General features: G+C 37.0%; 1 long non-coding RNA gene across 1 annotated transcript; it reads right to left on the bottom strand.

Moving 5' to 3' along the window:
* Nucleotides 1-4,646, bottom strand: LOC146751619 (uncharacterized). Its single transcript, XR_014941284.1, has 3 exons — nt 1,685-4,646; nt 593-637; nt 1-45 (listed from the first exon to the last, which is right to left on the bottom strand). It is a non-coding gene; the product is annotated as an uncharacterized LOC146751619 (long non-coding RNA).
* Nucleotides 4,647-16,233: the final 11,587 nt, after the last annotated feature.

Below are 16,233 nucleotides of genomic sequence, written 5' to 3'. Positions count from 1 at the left end.
AGACTGTCTAAAGCATGCAGGTCCAGCACATTGGAAAGATCAACTCTGCACAGATAGGGAGAGAAAGAAAGCTTTGTATTTTCACTGCATGTAAGAATTATGTGTACTGAAGCTTTGATTACTCATTTTTAAACATATAAATAATTGTTCATGTCTGTTGTTTTTTTTTCCTGATCTCTTATTCCAATGCAAAGCACCAGAAGCTAGCCCTATTTTCAGATGTCAGCAGTCAGTGCTATCTACCGTGGAGTAAAGCAGCTTTCAGCTGTACAGTAATATGGGAGCATAAAAAGAGAATTTTAGTGAATACAGTTAAAGAATAAATTAATACTAAACAAACAAACAAACAAACAAACAAAAACCACACAAGAATCTGTTTTCTGAAAGATGTGATTTGTATTGGATGCCTAAGTGTTATCTAATTCTCTGATGGGAACAATCGTTCTGTACCTCTTCGAACACAAGCACACATTAAAACACAGTACAGGTAGGTATGCATGTGCACAGCCAACAGATCATAATGAAAGCTTTGTAAAAATAATGTCAGTGGGACAGGATTTGGTACTTGTTGGAATACAGGTTAATCTAATACCTCGACCTTTGTGTCTCCAAAATTTCGACAAGTCCACTTATTGACCTAAAACAAATAGAAAAAAGCAAAATGAGGTGCAAACGCAACTGTAATATATCCATTGAACAATTTAACAATGTAGAGCAATACAAGAAACATAACGACATCTCTCACACTGTTACTCAATGTTTTACAGTCCAAGAGGCATCAAGAAAAAGTTTGCTTTTGTGACATTTTATAGCCGAACCAAGGTCAAAATTCACAACTTCTGACAATAAAATACTACTACTGAACATAGCATTTTTCTTCTCCCAGTACAAACTGCAAGGTTAAGAATTCTCAAGAGTCTGAACCACAAATAACGTTGCAAAGTATTTCTCAATATTCCATTTTGTCTGCCAGGGTACTGAGAAAGATGGAACACATCTTTGAACACTGCTTTGATTCAGCCCGTTTGTTCTTTTACATCCATGACAATTATTCAGATATCTTCCATACCCCTTTATATTTGCTAATAAACATGTATGGACTACCAGACACTGCCCCCTGTAGTTAACTCAGACAAATGGCAACAGCTGCCCAATAGTATAAGAATGTGAGCACTTAAGACAAAGTCTATTATAAGGCATTTTTTAGGCCTAATTTAGCCAAGGAAACGGTGTGGAGTTGCACCAGAAGAGGGTCAGGTTGGGTATTAGGAAAAGGTTCTTCACCAGAGGGCCGTAGACATGGAACAGCCCCAAGCAGCCAGAGTTCAAGGAACATTTGGAGAAAGCTCTCAGACATAGAATTGGAATTTTGGGTGGTCCTGAGTAGAGCCAGAGGTTGGAGTCAATGGTCCTTGAAGGTTCCTTCCAACTTAAGAGCATTCTTTGATTCTATTCTATAATTCTACACTTCTGAGCAGGTAACAACAAATCTTACTTAGGCAAGCTGATAAGACTGTGGAAGCACAGAAATGCACTGGAAACATCTCCAGAAAGGGGCAGACTCTTTTTCACTGCTTTCTCACTGCTCTTTTTCACTACACGATCTGTTGGAACAATCATGAGATCTAATTTCTAATAACATTTGAGCATGTACAATGTCACGGTTATACCAGAAATTTCATACCTGACAGTTGTTCTGACTTTATTCAATTCTTCCCTTGACACCAAATCCGTTTTATTGACGATTACAAGATCAGCTAATGCAACCTGCCTATGCATTTGGAAAAAGAAAAAAGGAACACCTTGAACAAGCAGTTTTTTGTAAGGCAGAAGCAGTATGTCTCTCATAGCACTGTAAAATTACTAGATTGTTAGTACAGGAAGGCAAACATTAACCAAACCATCAGCCAACTAAAACATCATGGAACGACTACAGTATTAGCTTCTTGAGGTTACTTGTGGCTTGTGCATTTCAGTAGACAAAAGTAGCAGCAGACAGTGACATGAAAGACAAGCCATGGCCACTGAAATGTTTACAAGCACAGCATGCTGAGGCTTTTTCACTGCTAGCAAAAATGTATAGCTAATGGTGAGGAGACTATACTGGAAACTGTTTTTGTAGCTGAAAGTTGAGCTTCTTTCAACCTGTTATTTGTACTCTATCTGTTGTAGTTTCCATGGAAAAAAAGAGGAGGCATTATTTTCAGATCAACCTACTTATTAGAAAATTCATATCTAAGCAGAATGATCAAATGAAGTACAGAGTAATTTTTGTTTTCTACCTTTGTTTAAAAGCAAGGGAGGGGAAAACCTTAGAAAAGAAAAAGAATCAATTTTGAATGATCTTCCGCACAGTGCAGTCACTGACTATGATTAAAAAAGTGGTTTTGATATCCATACCGAGATGCTTCGTTGACAAGGCCTTCTGGCTTCTCCTCTGTCAAGTGCTAGACAATAATTAAAACAACTGGATTGAGCATGTTTAATAAACGCTCAAATTAATTTGCATTTAAACTATGCCAAAATCATTTTACACAATGTATGATTTTCATTCATACTGCTTAAGTTACTACGTTGTAAGGAACTGTTTTTATGGCCAACTATCAATGAAAAAGCTAGAAATGAAAAACTATTTCTGCACTTACCAATCCTCACTGTTCTGTAGGTCTGTTCTTTCAGTACACTTTACTTAGATGCCTCTGTTACCTGACATTTTATTCTACTTCCAGGCAACTACATCATCTGTTAATCCGATACAGTATGTAGTAGTCTGCCTCACTCTCTCACCCTGGGAATGAACCTATTGGTTCTTTTTTCATCTTCTTTCCATTCTATTGCAGTCTCTTCCAGATCATACAGCTCATGGACACCTTGGACTATCTCTTGATGAGATTTGCCTTGAATAGATACGAGTCCCTTACCAGAAAAATAACTCTTAGAGTATATAAACAAACCTTTAAAAACAAAATACTTATGGAGAAAAAAAAACAAAACAACTTTACAAGTACACAGAGCAGGGAAAAACCTCTGACAAATATGCAGAGGTTGATCAAAATAACAATGCAACAGAGTCATCTCTTGTAACAACCATTCTTACAATTAATAATTATACTTTGCTATACTCTGCCTTCAGCTTCTCATTTGGACGGTAACCTGGAATATTTGTGCAAATTTCAATGTCATCTCCTACCATGCCACTTTGATTGTATGTATGATATATGTCTCTATGAAAGCCTCATCACCTGTCCAAGGTGATGTAAAATAGGCAAAAATGCTGAGTCTGTTCCCACTGAGTTCTCATGCTTAACACTTACACTGTCTTGAAACAGAATCTCTGAATAGCAGAGAAAGAACAAATATCTGTGTGGTGAAATGACTAGCAATGGAATTAACAACGGAATACTTTCAAAACTAAGTCCATTAACTCACATGCCAAACGTTGCACTAAAAGAGTTTTCATCACTAGAAAACTGTCTAAAATAGAATGTAAATATTACTTTGATCCCAAAGCTCAGTACAACAGAAGCATACTTCTAATCAGCAGTACAGCTAATGAGTACAACAGACAGCTTGAAGTGCATCAGCACTGCCGGCTTTATGCTGCTGTTGTTCTACTTGTCAAGAAACAAACCTTTCTTCCAGTGAAGTAGAAATAATTACCTTGCTGCCTGTGACACACATATGTTCTCAGGAAACAAATCACAGCACATTTGATTGTTTTCCTTAGACCTTGTCTAATCATACAATCGACTTTTTTATCATTTACTTAGCTTTGTGGTTTAAGGAAAATGAAAGTATATCCTCAAGCATCACCAACGTTCACCTCAGAACTATGCAATGAATCGTACACGGGGATGAATACACTTATGTGTAAATCACATCTTTAAAACTGCAGCCTGATGTAATCAAAAAATTTTAGGTGGACCATAACTAGCATTGTGCTGCATTGTTACACTCAATTAAAATTCTGTTTATTATGCCAATAACTGTAATCGTGGACAGAAACCTGTAACTACATCCCTAGCTAAGGAGCCATCTAGGTGAAATATCCGGATGAGACCTTTCAGAGCAAAGGAGGGGAAAACAACATCACCTCCTTTCACTTATGTCCTGATCATTCATCCTGTCCCACTCATGTTTGGGACTGCAAGTCTCCCCTTTCACTACACAGCAAGTAGTACTGTGGTTTGCTTCTCTGTCAGCTACCTTGAGTGGTCTCATTGGCCAGCAGCTATTTAAGTGTCTCTACATGGATCAATGACAAACTGATGTTCTCTCTTTTGTCTGCTCTTTGACCTGTATGTGGCTGACAATACACTGCAGTTTCTTTCCATTTAAAAAGAGGGAAAGCACAAAACAAAGAGGTTGGAAGTTTCAGGCAAACCTTCAGTCTTATGACATCCATGGTACATCCAGTCCTATCTTTCACATTCTTTTCCCACACAAGATTCTACAAAGAGGAAAAATGTTTTCACAAACAGAACAGCGTAAGATGATTTTCTACAAAAGGACACAGTGATTTCGCACTTGACTGCGATGTATTCATATTTACCTGTATAAAGAGATTAACGTTTTCTTCCTTAATATTTCCTAGGACTTCAAGTGTTACTGTCACTATGTCCTGTAAATGGAAAGACACACAAGACAGACAAGATAGATGCTTAAAAGCAGCATTTAGCACACAACTGCTTATACTCTAAAGGAGTGACAGACCAGACCCTTTCCCCTTCAATTATTTATTAAAAATCAAAACCACAAAACAGACAAAATACTGTATTTTCTCTCTAAATAAAACACAATCACCAAGATAAAAATGCAATTTAAACTGTAATATGCAAGGATTGTTTTATTGCACAGAGCAAGAGAGAAGATTCTACCCTGACATAAATAAAAGCTGGGTTACATATCTGGAAAAACAAAGCATTTCACATTCCTAACCTTCTAGCACACGTGTGATTGTAGGTATTATATCAAATTTATAGGAAAACCTAATTCACTGTTACAGGTTGATCTGTTGATTTTCTGTGTAAAAACGAAGGGAAGCACTCACAGAATGTGTCTCTCTAACACCTTAATTAATGCAAAGTTGTGAACAGCAACTCCCCAATATCTACAAACACTGACATCATTTCGACCTACGGGATAAATATCAGGTGTAAGTATAGGGCTCAATTCTCAAATCTCAATTGCTCAATAAGGACAAATATTGAAAAGAATAGTATTACTTGTCTGTTGTAGTAATGTACAAGAACACTGCTTCCAAAAACAGAACTCTTAAACCATATTTGAAAGCAGAACTCAGTATATACATTTACTATCTATCTGTATCAAAGTACATGGCATTCAGTGTAATATTCCAGAGATCTTAAACATACTATTCTCTACCTGAAACCTTCTGAAAAAATAAGATGATTAGTATGCCATGGTTGCAGTTATCCTGAACTATCTTCTAACAGCGAGACTGAAGCAGTGCTTGTTGTAATTACCTTGTCGAGATGTGCATCTGTTGTCTTCATACTCTCCAATTTTTTCTGCAAGCTGTAAACAAGCAGATGTTGCATTTGCACTGGATGGATGCAATGTCATTATCTCAAACAAGATCTACACAAACTCTTCAGTACTGCAGACCAAAACTAAAGTGCTGTTATCAAAGTAATTTTCAACTGTTAATTCAGCTTTAATCTCAGAACAGTTATGTTTAATTATGTTTGTTTGATCTTTCAAATGATCTGTGATAGGAAGTCTGCCACAGCTTAACTGCTGGAATTCCACTGTCAATTCTCTAATTTGACTATAGTAATGTACAGAACAATTACGGATTTCCTTTCTAGATTAGGAAAAAAATTCTGACATATGAGTGATAAAGCAAGGAGTGACCTATTGGATGGTCATTTCTGGTTGGATTCAAGCTGTCCTTGGGCCAAGAGAGTCTGTTATGGTTAGAAACGCTTTGTTCTAACTCAGCTGTCAGTGTCTTACAAGAAAGACTTAGGAGACCCATTTTCACAACAAGGCTAATAGTACGACCCTCCTACTAACTTTTAACCATCATAGAGTAAGTCGCCATGGACTTCTATCTACATTTTACACTCTTACATCTTTATAAAACAAAAAGTAACTTCTGACATCTGTGGGATGATTTGTTGGGCATCACTTTTTGAAACTATGTTAGGAAGTAAAAAAGGAACAAAGCCATTGCTTCTAAGAGTAAAATGTGCAGTATAAAATGAAGTGAAATACTATACACCACTTTCTACTTAACTCATTCCCAAAGCTAATTCCCACTGCACACTGTGCAGTGTTTGCTAATTTAAAGCTGAGCCTCTTAGTCATAAAAGAACCAGAGGACATAACGGATCCAGGAACACGCTGAACAACATTTCCAAGGCTTAGGTTGTTGTGGAACTCAGAGTTTCCTGTGAAAACTAAGGTCTCCAGTTCATCACAATGTAAAGCAAGAAAAAAATTAAATCCTCTGAGTTTTAAGAGAACCAGAAAAAAGCACTGAGATCTTATTTAGTAGCAGTAGTACTAATGGACAACTGAAAGCCTCAACAAGGGAAACGGGGGGAAAACGCCAAACAATCATGGGTGCTTTGGCTCTCATTTCATTTTACGAACCCTACAATCTTTTGCTGCATGTATCTCAAGTGGAAAAACATCCTCTTTCTAGTACTTCTTACTCTTACTGAGAATTGTAAACAAGTGTCTGAACTAGAACATGGAACAGAAATTCAGATGCAGACTCTGCCTAAATGTAAATGTACCTACTTCATGCGTGTATCTATGCAATGAGCATTCCTTTTAATAAAAGTGAAATTATTGCCATACCTGATTCCAGATAGACTGTCTAAAGCATGCAGGTCCAGCACATTGGAAAGATCAACTCTGCACAGATAGGGAGAGAAAGAAAGCTTTGTATTTTCACTGCATGTAAGAATTATGTGTACTGAAGCTTTGATTACTCATTTTTAAACATATAAATAATTGTTCATGTCTGTTGTTTTTTTTTCCTGATCTCTTATTCCAATGCAAAGCACCAGAAGCTAGCCCTATTTTCAGATGTCAGCAGTCAGTGCTATCTACCGTGGAGTAAAGCAGCTTTCAGCTGTACAGTAATATGGGAGCATAAAAAGAGAATTTTAGTGAATACAGTTAAAGAATAAATTAATACTAAACAAACAAACAAACAAACAAACAAAAACCACACAAGAATCTGTTTTCTGAAAGATGTGATTTGTATTGGATGCCTAAGTGTTATCTAATTCTCTGATGGGAACAATCGTTCTGTACCTCTTTGAACACAAGCACACATTAAAACACAGTACAGGTAGGTATGCATGTGCACAGCCAACAGATCATAATGAAAGCTTTGTAAAAATAATGTCAGTGGGACAGGATTTGGTACTTGTTGGAATACAGGTTAATCTAATACCTCGACCTTTGTGTCTCCAAAATTTCGACAAGTCCATTTATTGACCTAAAACAAATAGAAAAAAGCAAAATGAGGTGCAAACGCAACTGTAATATATCCATTGAACAATTTAACAATGTAGAGCAATACAAGAAACATAACGACATCTCTCACACTGTTACTCAATGTTTTACAGTCCAAGAGGCATCAAGAAAAAGTTTGCTTTTGTGACATTTTATAGCCGAACCAAGGTCAAAATTCACAACTTCTGACAATAAAATACTACTACTGAACAGAGCATTTTTCTTCTCCCAGTACAAACTGCAAGGTTAAGAATTCTCAAGAGTCTGAACCACAAATAACGTTGCAAAGTATTTCTCAATATTCCATTTTGTCTGCCAGGGTACTGAGAAAGATGGAACACACCTTTGAACACTGCTTTGATTCAGCCCGTTTGTTCTTTTACATCCATGACAATTATTCAGATATCTTCCATACCCCTTTATATTTGCTAATAAACATGTATGGACTACCAGACACTGCCCCCTGTAGTTAACTCAGACAAATGGCAACAGCTGCCCAATAGTATAAGAATGTGAGCACTTAAGACAAAGGTCTATTATAAGGCATTTTTTAGGCCTAATTTAGCCAAGGAAACGGTGTGGAGTTGCACCAGAAGAGGGTCAGGTTGGGTATTAGGAAAAGGTTCTTCACCAGAGGGCCGTAGACATGGAACAGCCCCAAGCAGCCAGAGTTCAAGGAACATTTGGAGAAAGCTCTCAGACATAGAATTGGAATTTTGGGTGGTCCTGAGTAGAGCCAGAGGTTGGAGTCAATGGTCCTTGAAGGTTCCTTCCAACTTAAGAGCATTCTTTGATTCTATTCTATAATTCTACACTTCTGAGCAGGTAACATCAAATCTTACTTAGGCAAGCTGATAAGACTGTGGAAGCACAGAAATGCACTGCAAACATCTCCAGAAAGGGGCAGACTCTTTTTCACTGCTTTCTCACTGCTCTTTTTCACTACACGATCTGTTGGAACAATCATGAGATCTAATTTCTAATAACATTTGAGCATGTACAATGTCACGGTTTATCACCAGAAATTTCATACCTGACAGTTGTTCTGACTTTATTCAATTCTTCCCTTGACACCAAATCCGTTTTATTGACGATTACAAGATCAGCTAATGCAACCTGCCTATGCATTTGGAAAAAGAAAAAAGGAACACCTTGAACAAGCAGTTTTTTGTAAGGCAGAAGCAGTATGTCTCTCATAGCACTGTAAAATTACTAGATTGTTAGTACAGGAAGGCAAACATTAACCAAACCATCAGCCAACTAAAACATCATGGAATGACTACAGTATTAGCTTCTTGAGGTTACTTGTGGCTTGTGCATTTCAGTAGACAAAAGTAGCAGCAGACAGTGACATGAAAGACAAGCCATGGCCACTGAAATGTTTACAAGCACAGCATGCTGAGGCTTTTTCACTGCTAGCAAAAATGTATAGCTAATGGTGAGGAGACTATACTGGAAACTGTTTTTGTAGCTGAAAGTTGAGCTTCTTTCAACCTGTTATTTGTACTCTATCTGTTGTAGTTTCCATGGAAAAAAAGAGGAGGCATTATTTTCAGATCAACCTACTTATTAGAAAATTCATATCTAAGCAGAATGATCAAATGAAGTACAGAGTAATTTTTGTTTTCTACCTTTGTTTAAAAGCAAGGGAGGGGAAAACCTTAGAAAAGAAAAAGAATCAATTTTGAATGATCTTCCGCACAGTGCAGTCACTGACTATGATTAAAAAAGTGGTTTTGATATCCATACCGAGATGCTTCGTTGACAAGGCCTTCTGGCTTCTCCTCTGTCAAGTGCTAGACAATAATTAAAACAACTGGATTGAGCATGTTTAATAAACGCTCAAATTAATTTGCATTTAAACTATGCCAAAATCATTTTACACAATGTATGATTTTCATTCATACTGCTTAAGTTACTACGTTGTAAGGAACTGTTTTTATGGCCAACTATCAATGAAAAAGCTAGAAATGAAAAACTATTTCTGCACTTACCAATCCTCACTGTTCTGTAGGTCTGTTCTTTCAGTACACTTTACTTAGATGCCCCTGTTACCTGACATTTTATTCTACTTCCAGGCAACTACATCATCTGTTAATCCGATACAGTATGTAGTAGTCTGCCTCACTCTCTCACCCTGGGAATGAACCTATTGGTTCTTTTTTCATCTTCTTTCCATTCTATTGCAGTCTCTTCCAGATCATACAGCTCATGGACACCTTGGACTATCTCTTGATGAGATTTGCCTTGAATAGATACGAGTCCCTTACCAGAAAAATAACTCTTAGAGTATATAAACAAACCTTTAAAAACAAAATACTTATGGAGAAAAAAAAACAAAACAACTTTACAAGTACACAGAGCAGGGAAAAACCTCTGACAAATATGCAGAGGTTGATCAAAATAACAATGCAACAGAGTCATCTCTTGTAACAACCATTCTTACAATTAATAATTATACTTCGCTATACTCTGCCTTCAGCTTCTCATTTGGACGGTAACCTGGAATATTTGTGCAAATTTCAATGTCATCTCCTACCATGCCACTTTGATTGTATGTATGATATATGTCTCTATGAAAGCCTCATCACCTGTCCAAGGTGATGTAAAATAGGCAAAAATGCTGAGTCTGTTCCCACTGAGTTCTCATGCTTAACACTTACACTGTCTTGAAACAGAATCTCTGAATAGCAGAGAAAGAACAAATATCTGTTTGGTGAAATGACTAGCAATGGAATTAACAACGGAATACTTTCAAAACTAAGTCCATTAACTCACATGCCAAACGTTGCACTAAAAGAGTTTTCATCACTAGAAAACTGTCTAAAATAGAATGTAAATATTACTTTGATCCCAAAGCTCAGTACAACAGAAGCATACTTCTAATCAGCAGTACAGCTAATGAGTACAACAGACAGCTTGAAGTGCATCAGCACTGCCGGCTTTATGCTGCTGTTGTTCTACTTGTCAAGAAACAAACCTTTCTTCCAGTGAAGTAGAAATAATTACCTTGCTGCCTGTGACACACATATGTTCTCAGGAAACAAATCACAGCACATTTGATTGTTTTCCTTAGACCTTGTCTAATCATACAATCGACTTTTTTATCATTTACTTAGCTTTGTGGTTTAAGGAAAATGAAAGTATATCCTCAAGCATCACCAACGTTCACCTCAGAACTATGCAATGAATCGTACACGGGGATGAATACACTTATGTGTAAATCACATCTTTAAAACTGCAGCCTGATGTAATCAAAAAATTTTAGGTGGACCATAACTAGCATTGTGCTGCATTGTTACACTCAATTAAACTTCTGTTTATTATGCCAATAACTGTAATCATGGACAGAAACCTGTAACTACATCCCTAGCTAAGGAGCCATCTAGGTGAAATATCCGGATGAGACCTTTCAGAGCAAAGGAGGGGAAAACAACATCACCTCCTTTCACTTATGTCCTGATCATTCATCCTGTCCCACTCATGTTTGGGACTGCAAGTCTCCCCTTTCACTACACAGCAAGTAGTACTGTGGTTTGCTTCTCTGTCAGCTACCTTGAGTGGTCTCATTGGCCAGCAGGTATTTAAGTGTCTCTACATGGATCAATGACAAACTGATGTTCTCTCTTTTGTCTGCTCTTTGACCTGTATGTGGCTGACAATACACTGCAGTTTCTTTCCATTTAAAAAGAGGGAAAGCACAAAACAAAGAGGTTGGAAGTTTCAGGCAAACCTTCAGTCTTATGACATCCATGGTACATCCAGTCCTATCTTTCACATTCTTTTCCCACACAAGATTCTACAAAGAGGAAAAATGTTTTCACAAACAGAACAGCGTAAGATGATTTTCTACAAAAGGACACAGTGATTTCGCACTTGACTGCGATGTATTCATATTTACCTGTATAAAGAGATTAACGTTTTCTTCCTTAATATTTCCTAGGACTTCAAGTGTTACTGTCACTATGTCCTGTAAATGGAAAGACACACAAGACAGACAAGATAGATGCTTAAAAGCAGCATTTAGCACACAACTGCTTATACTCTAAAGGAGTGACAGACCAGACCCTTTCCCCTTCAATTATTTATTAAAAATCAAAACCACAAAACAGACAAAATACTGTATTTTCTCTCTAAATAAAACACAATCACCAAGATAAAAATGCAATTTAAACTGTAATATGCAAGGATTGTTTTATTGCACAGAGCAAGAGAGAAGATTCTACCCTGACATAAATAAAAGCTGGGTTACATATCTGGAAAAACAAAGCATTTCACATTCCTAACCTTCTAGCACACATGCGATTGTAGGTATTATATCAAATTTATAGGAAAACCTAATTCACTGTTACAGGTTGATCTGTTGATTTTCTGTGTAAAAACAAAGGGAAGCACTCACAGAATGTGTCTCTCTAACACCTTAATTAATGCAAAGTTGTGAACAGCAACTCCCCAGTATCTACAAACACTGACATCATTTCGACCTACGGGATAAATATCAGGTGTAAGTATAGGGCTCAATTCTCAAATCTCAATTGCTCAATAAGGACAAATATTGAAAGAATAGTATTACTTGTCTGTTGTAGTAATGCTCTCTATGTACAAGAACACTGTTTCCAACAATAGAACTCTTAAACCATATTTGAAAGCAGAACTCAGTATATACATTTACTATCTATCTGTATCAAAGTACATGGCATTCAGTGTAATATTCCAGAGATCTTAAACATACTATTCTCTACCTGAAACCTTCTGAAAAAATAAGATGATTAGTATGCATGGTTGCAGTTATCCTGAACTATCTTCTAACAGCGAGACTGAAGCAGTGCTTGTTGTAATTACCTTGTCGAGATGTGCATCTGTTGTCTTCATACTCTCCAATTTTTTCTGCAAGCTGTAAACAAGCAGATGTTGCATTTGCACTGGATGGATGCAGTGTCATTATCTCAAACAAGATCTACACAAACTCTTCAGTACTGCAGACCAAAACTAAAGTGCTGTTATCAAAGTAATTTTCAACTGTTAATTCAGCTTTAATCTCAGAATAGTTATGTTTAATTATGTTTGTTTGATCTTTCAAATGATCTGTGATAGGAAGTCTGCCACAGCTTAACTGCTGGAATTCCACTGTCAATTATCTAATTTGACTATAGTAATGTACAGAACAATTACGGATTTCCTTTCTAGATTAGGAAAAAAATTCTGACATATGAGTGATAAAGCAAGGAGTGACCTATTGGATGGTCATTTCTGGTTGGATTCAAGCTGTCCTTGGGCCAAGAGAGTCTGTTATGGTTAGAAACGCTTTGTTCTAACTCAGCTGTCAGTGTCTTACAAGAAAGACTTAGGAGACCCATTTTCACAACAAGGCTAATAGTACGACCCTCCTACTAACTTTTAACCATCATAGAGTAAGTCGCCATGGACTTCTATCTACATTTTACACTCTTACATCTTTATAAAACAAAAAGTAACTTCTGACATCTGTGGGATGATTTGTTGGGCATCACTTTTTGAAACTATGTTAGGAAGTAAAAAAGGAACAAAGCCATTGCTTCTAAGAGTAAAATGTGCAGTATAAAATGAAGTGAAATACTATACACCACTTTCTACTTAACTCATTCCCAAAGCTAATTCCCACTGCACACTGTGCAGTGTTTGCTAATTTAAAGCTGAGCCTCTTAGTCATAAAAGAACCAGAGGACATAACGGATCCAGGAACACGCTGAACAACATTTCCAAGGCTTAGGTTGTTGTGGAACTCAGAGTTTCCTGTGAAAACTAAGGTCTCCAGTTCATCACAATGTAAAGCAAGAAAAAAATTAAATCCTCTGAGTTTTAAGAGAACCAGAAAAAAGCACTGAGATCTTATTTAGTAGCAGTAGTACTAATGGACAACTGAAAGCCTCAACAAGGGAAACGGGGGGAAAACGCCAAACAATCATGGGTGCTTTGGCTCTCATTTCATTTTACGAACCCTACAATCTTTTGCTGCATGTATCTCAAGTGGAAAAACATCCTCTTTCTAGTACTTCTTACTCTTACTGAGAATTGTAAACAAGTGTCTGAACTAGAACATGGAACAGAAATTCAGATGCAGACTCTGCCTAAATGTAAATGTACCTACTTCATGCGTGTATCTATGCAATGAGCATTCCTTTTAATAAAAGTGAAATTATTGCCATACCTGATTCCAGATAGACTGTCTAAAGCATGCAGGTCCAGCACATTGGAAAGATCAACTCTGCACAGATAGGGAGAGAAAGAAAGCTTTGTATTTTCACTGCATGTAAGAATTATGTGTACTGAAGCTTTGATTACTCATTTTTAAACATATAAATAATTGTTCATGTCTGTTGTTTTTTTTTCCTGATCTCTTATTCCAATGCAAAGCACCAGAAGCTAGCCCTATTTTCAGATGTCAGCAGTCAGTGCTATCTACCGTGGAGTAAAGCAGCTTTCAGCTGTACAGTAATATGGGAGCATAAAAAGAGAATTTTAGTGAATACAGTTAAAGAATAAATTAATACTAAACAAACAAACAAACAAACAAACAAAAACCACACAAGAATCTGTTTTCTGAAAGATGTGATTTGTATTGGATGCCTAAGTGTTATCTAATTCTCTGATGGGAACAATCGTTCTGTACCTCTTTGAACACAAGCACACATTAAAACACAGTACAGGTAGGTATGCATGTGCACAGCCAACAGATCATAATGAAAGCTTTGTAAAAATAATGTCAGTGGGACAGGATTTGGTACTTGTTGGAATACAGGTTAATCTAATACCTCGACCTTTGTGTCTCCAAAATTTCGACAAGTCCATTTATTGACCTAAAACAAATAGAAAAAAGCAAAATGAGGTGCAAACGCAACTGTAATATATCCATTGAACAATTTAACAATGTAGAGCAATACAAGAAACATAACGACATCTCTCACACTGTTACTCAATGTTTTACAGTCCAAGAGGCATCAAGAAAAAGTTTGCTTTTGTGACATTTTATAGCCGAACCAAGGTCAAAATTCACAACTTCTGACAATAAAATACTACTACTGAACAGAGCATTTTTCTTCTCCCAGTACAAACTGCAAGGTTAAGAATTCTCAAGAGTCTGAACCACAAATAACGTTGCAAAGTATTTCTCAATATTCCATTTTGTCTGCCAGGGTACTGAGAAAGATGGAACACACCTTTGAACACTGCTTTGATTCAGCCCGTTTGTTCTTTTACATCCATGACAATTATTCAGATATCTTCCATACCCCTTTATATTTGCTAATAAACATGTATGGACTACCAGACACTGCCCCCTGTAGTTAACTCAGACAAATGGCAACAGCTGCCCAATAGTATAAGAATGTGAGCACTTAAGACAAAGGTCTATTATAAGGCATTTTTTAGGCCTAATTTAGCCAAGGAAACGGTGTGGAGTTGCACCAGAAGAGGGTCAGGTTGGGTATTAGGAAAAGGTTCTTCACCAGAGGGCCGTAGACATGGAACAGCCCCAAGCAGCCAGAGTTCAAGGAACATTTGGAGAAAGCTCTCAGACATAGAATTGGAATTTTGGGTGGTCCTGAGTAGAGCCAGAGGTTGGAGTCAATGGTCCTTGAAGGTTCCTTCCAACTTAAGAGCATTCTTTGATTCTATTCTATAATTCTACACTTCTGAGCAGGTAACATCAAATCTTACTTAGGCAAGCTGATAAGACTGTGGAAGCACAGAAATGCACTGCAAACATCTCCAGAAAGGGGCAGACTCTTTTTCACTGCTTTCTCACTGCTCTTTTTCACTACACGATCTGTTGGAACAATCATGAGATCTAATTTCTAATAACATTTGAGCATGTACAATGTCACGGTTATACCAGAAATTTCATACCTGACAGTTGTTCTGACTTTATTCAATTCTTCCCTTGACACCAAATCCGTTTTATTGACGATTACAAGATCAGCTAATGCAACCTGCCTATGCATTTGGAAAAAGAAAAAAGGAACACCTTGAACAAGCAGTTTTTTGTAAGGCAGAAGCAGTATGTCTCTCATAGCACTGTAAAATTACTAGATTGTTAGTACAGGAAGGCAAACATTAACCAAACCATCAGCCAACTAAAACATCATGGAATGACTACAGTATTAGCTTCTTGAGGTTACTTGTGGCTTGTGCATTCCAGTAGACAAAAGTAGCAGCAGACAGTGACATGAAAGACAAGCCATGGCCACTGAAATGTTTACAAGCACAGCATGCTGAGGCTTTTTCACTGCTAGCAAAAATGTATAGCTAATGGTGAGGAGACTATACTGAAAACTGTTTTTGTAGCTGAAAGTTGAGCTTCTTTCAACCTGTTATTTGTACTCTATCTGTTGTAGTTTCCATGGAAAAAAAGAGGAGGCATTATTTTCAGATCAACCTACTTATTAGAAAATTCATATCTAAGCAGAATGATCAAATGAAGTACAGAGTAATTTTTGTTTTCTACCTTTGTTTAAAAGCAAGGGAGGGGAAAACCTTAGGAAAGAAAAAGAATCAATTTTGAATGATCTTCCGCACAGTGCAGTCACTGACTATGATTAAAAAAGTGGTTTTGATATCCATACCGAGATGCTTCGTTGACAAGGCCTTCTGGCTTCTCCTCTGTCAAGTGCTAGACAATAATTAAAACAACTGGATTGAGCATGTTTAAAAAACGCTCAAATTAATTTGCATTTAAACTATGCCAAAATCATTTTACAC

This window comes from Coturnix japonica, unplaced genomic scaffold (genome assembly GCF_054131305.1).
Source record: "Coturnix japonica strain WE unplaced genomic scaffold, WE-NBRP24 Scf070, whole genome shotgun sequence".
Classification (NCBI taxonomy): domain Eukaryota; kingdom Metazoa; phylum Chordata; class Aves; order Galliformes; family Phasianidae; genus Coturnix; species Coturnix japonica.
This window is presented reverse-complemented; position numbering and strand designations above follow the sequence as displayed.